Genomic DNA, 11,538 nt, shown 5'->3' with positions numbered 1-11,538 from the left:
GATCGCTTGACAGCCAGAACACATGGTTGCAAGCAACAGAAGCTCCCCCTGGCCGGTGAGCAGGACACATCGGAAGGCTACCCGGGAGCTCACAACACTGTCCAGAAGACTGGAGAGCCAGGCTGTGAGACCAGGCATTCCCGGGCAAAACCCAAACCCACATGACAAAGTACCAGCTGGTGACGCTTCTGCTGACCCACCACGACTGGGGTAAACCAATCTCCTGCCCACTGATGTCACTTTGGTGTGAAGAACCTGACTTCCTAACCCCCGGAAAGCTGCCTCCACTTCCACTGTCATCACCGAAACCCAGACAGCTCTCTTCCTTGGGTGACAACAAAGACTGAAGCACCTGTTGGAGCATTTGACGGTTCACCGGGAGGATGTCTGATTGGTGAGTCCTCATCAGGCATCTGCTTCCTAACGCGAGGAACCCGGGGATCTTGAGTCATGATGTTGCTGTCGGGCGGTGAAATACATGATGTGGGGATCCCCATCAAGGCAGAAAGGCAGACATAAACGGAAAGATGCGTTCAGGGAGCGCACAAAGGCCTTCAGGAAGTTACTGCACCGAGATGCTCTATGAAGAACTAAAATAGTTTATATTCAGCACAAGGTGAAGATACAATAGGGCCATGTTGATCCTATAGGATAAAGGGGCCCAAGATGGGGCTGGAAAGCCGGACAGGGCTACATCATGGACGTCAACACATGTTGTCCTCTAACTACCCTCTATTCTGACTGTACTCGATGGTGAGATAATTTGGAGTCCACATAAACCACAACTATGAACTTGGAAACTCATTTTCTCTGCATTGTGAATTCAGGGACCCAATAAATATTCATGTGGAATGAATGGATGGTACGAAAGATGAATTTTCATATAAAGGTTTTGGTCTTAAAGTTGGAATATTTTAATAAGACCTGAACATTTTCATTTGGATGCTAATATTCTGAAAATTGTTAGTATATGACTGATAATCATGTTCTCCAACTATTTACGATATTTTGAAAAATAGAACTACAAAATGTTTTGCCGTGTTCTTTCTAGGTAAATCATCACCGCACGCATATTTTCTTAAATCACAGTATAAATCCACAGCTAATTATTTATGGCCTGATAAATTTGTTACAGAATTTCTGCACGCATTCATTTTTCTATCACTAAGAATTAGATTTTAAACACTCCTATCCGAAACGCAAAGTTGGGCAATATTTAACGACAAATAGTATGTCATCTTAAAGCTTTGAAGGTATTAATATATATTGCTTGAAAAATGTGATATCTTAAAGCTAGATCACACAATAAGGATTAATACCTCCAACCTCTTATTCTTTCTGAAATAACACACGGCAGAGAAGCATGCAAATCTTTTATACCGAGAAGATATCTATGGGTCCTTTCTTCATAACAAAGAATAAACTCAATTTGGGATATCTGGCTACCTGCTACTCATTTTCTGAGCTTGTGGCCAGAGATCACTTACTGTAATAAGTAACGGCTGCTATTTACTGAGCAATATCATCCACCGCCATGGTCACACTTACTTCTCAATCAGGAAAGTGGTTCTTATTCCCAGTTTACACATAAAAGAATGATGGTTCACTGTGATTTATGGACTTTCCCAATATTGCCAAGCTAAAATCACAAGGCGATGCCACAGAGCTACAGGAAATACATGAGATCAGGGATCCCACCGAGGTCCTCTACCTGACAGGTGCTCCTTTTTACTTTTCCACGCTGTCACCAGATTATGGACACTCTTCCACAGCCATCTCTACTAGTTTAGAAACGTCTATAAAAATAACTCCACCAAAGTTATATCAACTTTGTGATATAAACTAGTAGTTGCAACAAGGCAAACTCTGATTCATATTTTCATCAGATCTAGAGAGAGGCATTTTTCCCCCCATTTTTCTTCACATCTGAAGGTAAGAGAGCTACACAGAGGAAAAAGATGATTGTCACTCATGTACTCTCCTCAATGGAAAGAGCGGTCAAGACGTAGAGATACCTCTGAGCCAGAGCTATTTCCTAAGACCCCTTGGGAGATTGCCCGAAGGCAGATCACATGTCCAAGAAGGCAGGTACAGAGACACCACCAGTCACACACTGTCAGACAGCACACACTGGCACTTGATACATCTTATTGCGTCGTTGGTTTAATGTATTTTATGGTGTTTTCTTTCCAAAGTGCTGAGAGAGGCACAGCAACCCCAAAAGCATAATCCTTGCTGGGTTCTGATTCTTTAAATAGAAGCAAGGGCAATATTAAGAGGAAAGCCTAACATTTACTGAGCAGTGGCATATGTCAGTGGAGTCCCATGGGGCATCACATTTATTCCTTGGCTGGGGATGGGTCGCAAAAGCCCTTTTCACTGGAGGGTACTGGAGGGGGCAGGGGGAGGAGTATCCCAGAGGGATAGTCTCTACATTTCTCTGGAAGCCCTAGAAGGTGTGTCATGTGTGTTCACAAGAACACGTTTCAGCAGCTGTACAACCGCTTTGGGTCGCTTTTAATGTGCTAAACCCACAAAGGTGCTCTGTGCCCATCAGCGACACTGCAGACGATCCATTTCTGATCAGGAACCAGCCACTTAAGAAATTCTTGAGGAGACCTTGTAGTAGTTGAGAAGGAAGCAGGTGGATTCATTTCTGAATGAGGAGCATCGACATTTTCTTGTCTCCTACTCCTGGCTTCCTGGCGCTTTATCTTTGTCCTAGCTTTTCTCGAGAGATGTACAAAGGTATCATCCACAAATTACTTCCCGATGTCACCAGGACAAGCTTTTCTAAGCTGATTCTTAATTTTGCAGATCTGCAAATCTTATTTCATCAGTTTGCCCAGAGGAGGGAACTCAGGCCAACAAAATGAACAAATACTGATTTCTAAATCAGATACCAACCTATTAATTTGTAGGGAGAATATTTATTGCCTGGGGGCCATACATATTCATGTTTGTACTGTACCGTGACTGGAGATTTTCAGTCATTTTTATTTATGATTATGCATTTATCAATATCTCTATTTTCTCCATGATATGAGTGCTCTGGAAAGTTGGCTCTCCCTGCATTATTAGGAAGGAGAGGTAGGACACAAAATATGCCAACCGAAGGCCTTCACAGCCTATGCCATAGAAAGTGCCAAACTCTGTTTGATGCTTAGTCTACAGATAACAACTTCTCAGATGTTTCCATCTCAATGAAATGATGGACATGGACTAGAAAAAAATTGCATGGAGAGACATAAATCATTTTTCCTCATCTGTAGTCTTCCCGCAATTATCTTACCACATCAATTTAGACGCTCAGGTAATTGAACTACTTCTGTCATTCAAAAGTCTTCAAGTGGAAAGTTGATGTAACTTCTTCCTGACTAGCATTCAAAATGAATTATTAATATTTATTTTTACTAGACTTGGGTCACAGTTTAAATAAGGGAGGGAAGTGGAAGAAAAATAAGAAAAGAAGAGACAGGTGGATTTGGGGTGATTTTTAACCTACCTTGGTATCCCTACAACCCATTTTCTACTTCCAATAAATAAAGCGTTTCATCATTTATTCCATCATGCAATCATGACTGCTGTCACCTCAAAGATTTGATGCCAACATTAACGTCTTTGAAAAGGAAATACTATGGAAGTACAGCATATCATGTTTTACACTCCCCTCACAAATATATTTTGGCTTATGGTCTCCACCAAAGTATTAATAATCAAAAGTAAAGATGAGAATCATTGAAAACAGAAGAGATCTACTATAATCTTTAAAAACCAGTTTCATATATAATTTCTCTAGTTTCATTCCTTATTATCTTTACTTGGGATTATTTTTAAGGTGTTTTTTATTCTTCAGCTATTCATTTGCTGAAAACTAAGATAGACATTAAAAGAAAATGACATACAAAAGTTTGAAAAGACTTTCAAACTTGCACATGGATATCAGAGACTTGAATATAACAGAAACGTGACTATGACTAATGGAAAAATAACTATTCAAATAAATATTTTCCGCAATAAAATCAAATGACTTGTACTGTTATCTCATAAGCATTTATATAACTATTTCTTTTATTATGTAATATCGCTTTTAATGGCAAAACTTGTCCTCTTTTGCCCCACTAATGCTCTTCTGAAAATGGTTTCAAACATAGTCATACTTATTTCTCTTTCTAGCTTAAGAAATATACCTGCTATTTTTGATTTAGTTGGATATCTCTAAGATCTAAAGCAGCACGCTGAGCACACAGAGAATTATAGCTATGTCTTAAAGTAAGATGGATATGTCATTAAGTGAACAAATTCTTTCATAAATTGCCCCTGAAAACTACAGGATCAGCTCTTTTATGTAGGAGACTAGAGGCTTCACACTAGCCATTTTGTTTGGTTTCTTAAGTCTACACATTAGTGTTCAAGAATAGAAGGTGAGCTTAAGGCATCTAAAGAAAGCTGGAGCTAGCTATCTGCTCTATCACAACTCTTCCTGATTCTTTTCTATATTCTCTACAAATGAATCATGTCTTAAGACAGATTAAGATCACCACTTTCAATAGAAAAAAATGATCACCAAAATAATCATGAATCCTATCTTTTTTTTTCTAAAGAAGATAACTAGTTCAAACATTGCTTTCCTTCCTAACTTTCTCCTGACTCGTGTTTCTTGAAAAATAATTGATATTAATGCATACGTAAGCGTGTGTCTGTATCTATCTACATGTGTTGTATTCTGAAGCTCTGTGGCCCTGTTTTCCTTTTGCTCTAGCTGCTACGTGTTTTAGCGACCTTCTCCTAGACTGCACTGGTCCAAGCATTTAGCTGCATGCCAAGTCCCAGAGAGGAGTTGCATTATCACAGAGGTCTCCTAATACGTGCTAAGTCAAATATTTAATTTGTCTAAATGCCACAAAGGCCAGTGCAACAGTATGGCCAACAATCACTTCCTGAACTCCACAACCCTCAACCTTAGGCTCAAAGAGTTGGGTTTCTATGGATTGACTCCTTTAGTTCCCCTGCTATGTAATGCTTTGTAAATAGTTCCCAGACATGACAGTCTCAGGAGAAGACAGACTGCAGTCTGGGCAGTTTTCCTGGATGGGGTTAATCTATAGGGAAATAGTGTTAAGGAATCTCTCTAGACACATAGATATTTGCTTGGACATTGGGCTTTAGAAGTAAGCTACCCTCACATGCATTCTCTCTGGCTCCCCATCTCATTCCTACCACCTGAGTTAAAATAAATTAAATTTTAACCAATTCCTATCATAGACATTTATTGTCTATATTCGTTATAAAATTTGTTTGGTTTTCTTAAGACTAACTTTTCTGTAACTAATTCTGGATAGTCTGCTCATTAAGAGTGACTTCTACATTTAGATCAGTACATGACTAGTGTGGGAGTTTAATTTTATCCTATATTGAGAGCCCTTTTTGAAGACCAACATATTAGAGATTCCTTGGCTCTCTTTCTTGAATAAATGACATCATAGAACTAGGACAGGAAAAGTACAAGATAATCTCAGACAAACTTGTGGTGCCAGGAAGTAAGTAAATTTCTTATTTTTTAATCATAGAGACATGTCCAAAGGACACAGGAATCAACTCAAAGGGACTTCTAAATGTCAAATCTAGGACAATTTGAGGAACAAAATAATGATAGCAATAGACTATAACCTACAGAATAAACCAAGTATCCATGAGTTTATAAATAAGTAAAACGTATAACAGAGATATAAATAAATACAAATGTTATAAATAAATAATTGAAAGTTATAAAAATATATAATAAAAATAAATATATTTATGTAATAAATGATTTATTAAATAAAAATAAATGACATAGGTAAATAACTGAATTATATAAATAATAAATAAGTATACTTGGTATATATCTAAGGGTAAGTAGTATAAATAAATGTAAATAATATAAATGAATATATAATTGAATAAAAGTAAATGAGGAAAAAGGGAAAAGTCTCTCTTACCATGAAATTCCAATTGGTATATTTAGAAGAAATGACGAAAAGAGAAAATTTACTATTTGAGGCAAATACCATACTAATAATTACTTTAGGCAACACTCATCAATAGATAATAAAATTAGTGGGCAAAAGTGATGAGACATAGTATTTACATAGCCTCCAATTATATATCCTCAAGATAATTATTCATTACAAACAGAAAAAGAGAGTAACTCTCCAGTGGAGAAACATGGCAGCCACCATCTTATCCAAGTGAGCAAAACTGACATCACCAGCAGCCAGAAAATTGACACTGTGTTCCTCGTGAAATGATGCTGCACACAGGGCACAGAAGTATATATATATATATATATTTTTTTTTTTTTTGCCAAACCTAGACTTAATCAGAAGGAAACATCAGACAATCTGAAATTGAAGATCATTCTACAAAATAACTGACCAGTACTCTTTCCAGGATCAAGATTATGATAGGCAAGGTGGAGAAACTGTTCCAGATTAACGGAGGCTAAGGTGACATGACAACTAAATGCAGTATGTGATTCTAGATCAATGTCTGGATCATATATAAGACATAAGTAAGACAATAGGCCAGATTTGAATAAAATATGCAAATTAGTTAACAGTATGGCATCGATATTAATTTCCTGGGTTTGGGAACTGTATTGTGGTTATATAAGAGGAGAACATGTGGAAATCTATGCAAAGAGTGTAGAGGAATATATGAGAATTCTCTGGTTTTTGCAAATCTAAAACTATTTCAAAAATAAAAAATTGGGGGATCCCTGGGTGGCTCAGCAGTTTAGCACCTTCCTTTGGCCCAGGGCATGATCCTGGAGTCCCAGGATCGAGTCCCACGTCAGGCTTCCTGCATGGAGCCTGCTTCTCCCTCTGCCTGTGTCTCTGCCTCTCTCTCTCTCTTTCTTTCTCTCTATCTCTCTCTCCCATGAATAAATAAATAACATTTTTTTAAAAATTTTAAAAAATAAAAATAAATAAATAAAAAATGGGGAAAATGTTAAAAAAAATAATGAAAAATTTCTGAGCTCAAAAATTGTTTGCACCTTCCTGACTTTTTTTCAGGAGCCAATTCATGAAAACTAGAGCTTAGGTAACTGTGGCAAGAATCTCTAGCCACCATTATCTACCTTTAACTCTCACCTGGACCATGACAATGGACTCCTAACAATGGCCGGTCCGTTCTCTGTACTATAGGCAGAACGAGCTTCTCGAAACCTAAACATGATTATGTCACCTGTCTCCCATGACCTCAACTTGACCTAGGGGTCAAGATGCCATCTGCCCATCGGTAAGAGTCTTTACAATGATATTCTCCTTCCCATGGTGTGACTCTCTCTTCTTCACATTATTCATTCTATTAATTTTTTAGGCAGCTAAAGTCTTCCCTGACCTTCCTGACTTGGTCTAATACCTCTATCATGGACAAGTCTGTCCTTTCTAGCATCTGTCAGGATTAATTTTACAAGTCTGTGTGGTTATTAGACTAACCTTTACCATTCTCACTGCACTGTAAACTTTACAAGAACTTAACATTTATCTCCAGCATTTAGCCCAAAGTATCGTGTTCAATAAATATTGGTTGAGTAAAAGAAATAAATAAGCCATATATGAAAGTATGTCTACATGACTCTTCCAAAAATTTGAAATATACTTTTTTCTAAATTGATACTTTAAAAAAAAAGTATAACTTTTTAAAATTTTTAACTTCACCAGATAAAAGTGTTGCTTAAAGATATTAACTTATTTGGCTCTTCTCACTATAAACACATTTTCTGTGTCTAACATAGACTTTCAGAGTTGCATAACACAGGTTTTTTTCCTGAAATAACTAAGCCAGAATATTGGCAGTTTGTACTTAATATCTTTACTCCCTTCCAAAAAAAATTTCAGTGGATTACTTCAAAATAGATTGTCTTAAATAGAAAAATATAAGTAGAAACAGAATGTCAGAAATAAAAATATAAGTGTACCATTAGAACGATCAGCTTGATGTACTAGGATTCCCATTTGGCTTGGAGCTTCAAGGCCACAGAGGCAAAGGGAAAAATCCATTGCCACAAAGAAGGAATCATATTATTTATGTAGACAGACCTATATTTATTTATTCTTGGTACTATGGGGTTAGCTTTTATTTGAAAAATGGTAAAGTAATGACTTTGGGTCTTCTTGGGAGTCTTCTTCCAGTCTGATGTCCAGAAAAGTTGGATTTGAATCCGATTTTTGTTAACTTATAAGGTTTATAAACTTGAGAAAATCATTGCTGTGTGAACCTCAGTTTTCTCAGTTAAAATCGAATGATTGCAAAGAACTTACTATAGGGGGTTTTGTAAAGATTCAAAGGGACTATGCACGTACCCTTAGTGCTTGCAGGCCATGTGTGTCTAAGCATACTCCTCCCTGTGCCCGTCTCTTTCCTTTAAGAGCTTTCCATTCCTAAAAAAATCTGCACATTATGGCAGAGAAAAGGGGTTTTTGAAAGTTATTGTGAAAAAAAATTGCATTTATATTTAAGATTTTGTTTGCTTGTTTGTTTCAAGCTTCACATTCAGGGTTCAAATTCAGAAGGGCCAAGTGACCACATGTTTAGTTTATTACTCAGCACTCAGGGCTTCCCTTTTTTTTTTTTAATTTTTACTTTTTTAAAGATTTCCTTTATTTATTCATGAGAGACCCAGAGAGAGAGGCAGAGCCACAGGCAGAGGGAGAAGCAGGCTCCCTGTGAGGAGTCTGATGTGGGACTCGATCCTGGGACCCCAGGGTCACAACCCGAGCCAGAGGCAGATGCTCATCCACTGAGGCACCCAGGGATCCCCTCAGAGCTTCCCTTTATCATCAAATAAGACACTAATTTGATTTTCTGACAGTTCTGCTTCCTGGAGAAGAAAAGCTGAAGGAAAACATATGTAAGGAGGAGTAGATGACAGAAAGCTCTGATATCTGGACCAGGACAGAAGAAGCCTTGGGTCTCTATTCCTATAATTTAACCTTTTGTGTCGACAAGAGCAAAAGATATTCAACCTAAGTGGACATTGGCCTCAAAGTTCCTACTCAAAAGAAGATAAAGAGAATGGACAAGAGGGAATATGGGGTGTTATGTGACTGCTGTAGACTGAATTGTGTCCCCCTAAAATCCATAAGTTGAAATTCCAACCCCCATGTAACTATCTTTAGAGATAGAACCTTTAGAAGGTAATTAAGTTTAAATGAGGTCAACAGGATGGGCCCCTGATCCTATGGGATTAGTATCCTTATAAGAAGAGACTCCAACAAAGAAACAAACCGACTCCAATGCAGAGAAGAAATCAATGGTTGCCAGGGGAAAGGTGGGAGGAGAACGGGTAAAAAGATTTTAAAAGAAGAATATCTCATGCAGGAGCTCTCCGTTGCTCCTTAACTGCCACGTGAGGACACAGGCAGGAGGTGGCCATCTGCAAGCCAGGAAGAGCTCTCACCAAAAAACAGCCCTACAAGACAGTGGTCCTGGGTTCCAGCCTCCAGAACCATGAGGAATTAAATTTTTATTGTTTAAGCCACCAATCTGAGATATTTTCTGACACCAGCCCTCTCTGAATAGAGTGGAGAAGGCATTTGACTTGATTTTTATCCCAGAAGTTCAACGAGAGCACTCTTAAGTTCAGTGGGAGCAACTTGAGAAAGAAAAAAAAAAAAAAAGGATGAGAGTTAAAATAAATAATAAAATAATTTACCCTAATGAGATAAGGAATTCAGTGAATGCAGAGGACAGAGCTCAGCAGCCAACATGTCCACGATCATAGGGTCTGGCCCCTGCACCGCTTGCTGCAGAATATTTCAACCATCCTGTATCTTGGTTTTGGGGCAGGTGTTCTTGTCTCGGTCAGATGCAAGACAGTGAGCATAAGCTCCTCCTTTGTCTAATTAAAGGTATAGTTAATTTATTCCCTTTTGTAGCACAAATGACAAAGTTCTGATTAATCGGCTGTAGAACAAAAGTAAACCCTCTGCTCCACTTAATTAAAAATCAGATTTCTCTGGAGAGTTGAGTCCAGCAGGGAGTTGGGATCTGCTGCTGCTAACCATGTGTTGCTTGCAGGAAGGTGCCAGAGACGGACCTTGGGGACTTGTGCATCCATATAAACAAGAATATGTTCAAACATTCAATTAGAGACCTGCACATTTTTATTCTCCACAGGGATTGGGTGTAGAGAAGCCAAGGGGACCATGAAGAATGTTTAGATTATGAAGTCCTAAGCTTCCAGTCCCAGTCACTCAGAGAATAGATACTATCTTTATATCTAAAGATGGCATGGCCACCATGCAAAGTCCAATTTGAATGACAGGGAGAGGTAGCAGCCTGAGTTTATAAAAGTATAAGAATCAAAGCGTTGGAAAATTACCTTGATGTGCCTGCATCTGACTGCGTCTAGCTGTCCCATCAGGGGCAGTCCTCTGTTTCCCAGTCCTCATGTGCATGTTCACCTCTCACCTCCCATTTCTGAAGAGGAGATACACGTCAGGTAAGGGACCACCGAGGATGTAATCCGCCTTAGGGCAGAGACCCAAAGAGCTCATGGATACAGGCACCAGACAGATAACAGGACAAAACAGGCTTGCTACCAAAAAAAAAAAAAAAAAAAAATGGAGAGAATGGAGACGGTGATACACTGGAGAGCATCGATCTTCCAGTTGGCAGTGGGTAGGGGTGTCAAGAACTCTAGTGTCTGGCTTTGCCACCGTGCAGGTGGGAATATATGCCCAAAGTATCCAGATTTTTTTTCAAAAGGAAATGGAGATCCACATTTTTAATATAAAATATTCTGACTTTACAGGTTTACTCTAATGACTGTAAAACTTATGTTCAGGTCTAAAAAGCACTTCTACCTACGTTATTCAGCCAGTGAGCCCTCTCTCCTCCCCACCCCTCCCCAGTTGGTGCACTCTGCTCCAAGTACTAAAATTGAGCAATTTTTAAAAAATATTCTTTTCAGGTTCTGTATCCAGACATGAAAGACTCCTAACTCTGGGAAACGAACCAGGGGTGGTGGAAGGGGAGGTGGGCAGGGGGTGGGGGTGACTGGATGATGGGCACTGAGGTGGGCACTTGACGGGATGAGCACTGGGTTATTCTGGATGTTGGCAAATTGAACACCAATAAAAATAAATCTATAAAAAAATCTTTTGTAAAAGCTGCCTGATGTGGTAGAAAGAATACTCAACTGGGACTGTAGCATTGCCGCCAATTAGAGAAATACCTGTTAGATCCTAGAGGTGCGACTGTGAACCTTAAGGCCTCCATCTACACACTCGGGAGATTGGACAACTTGGGTTCCAGTTTCCTTTCAACCTCAATGTTTATCACATTTCAGCAAGATGAGGAAGAGAAGTTAAAGGTCACATCATCCAGGTCCCCGTCCAATGATTAAAGGAAGTTTACAGGGCAGGCTTTATGGTCATGGATTTGAAATTAGAAGGAACGTTACTCTGAGTTTTTGCTACAGTTGTCCACATGGTGAAAAGTATCTGAATTTATGAAAATATCAAGGAATAAGGTATCTAATAAATT

Source organism: Canis lupus, chromosome 13 (assembly GCF_011100685.1).
Source record: "Canis lupus familiaris isolate Mischka breed German Shepherd chromosome 13, alternate assembly UU_Cfam_GSD_1.0, whole genome shotgun sequence".
In the NCBI taxonomy this organism is placed as follows: domain Eukaryota; kingdom Metazoa; phylum Chordata; class Mammalia; order Carnivora; family Canidae; genus Canis; species Canis lupus.
This window is presented reverse-complemented; position numbering follows the sequence as displayed.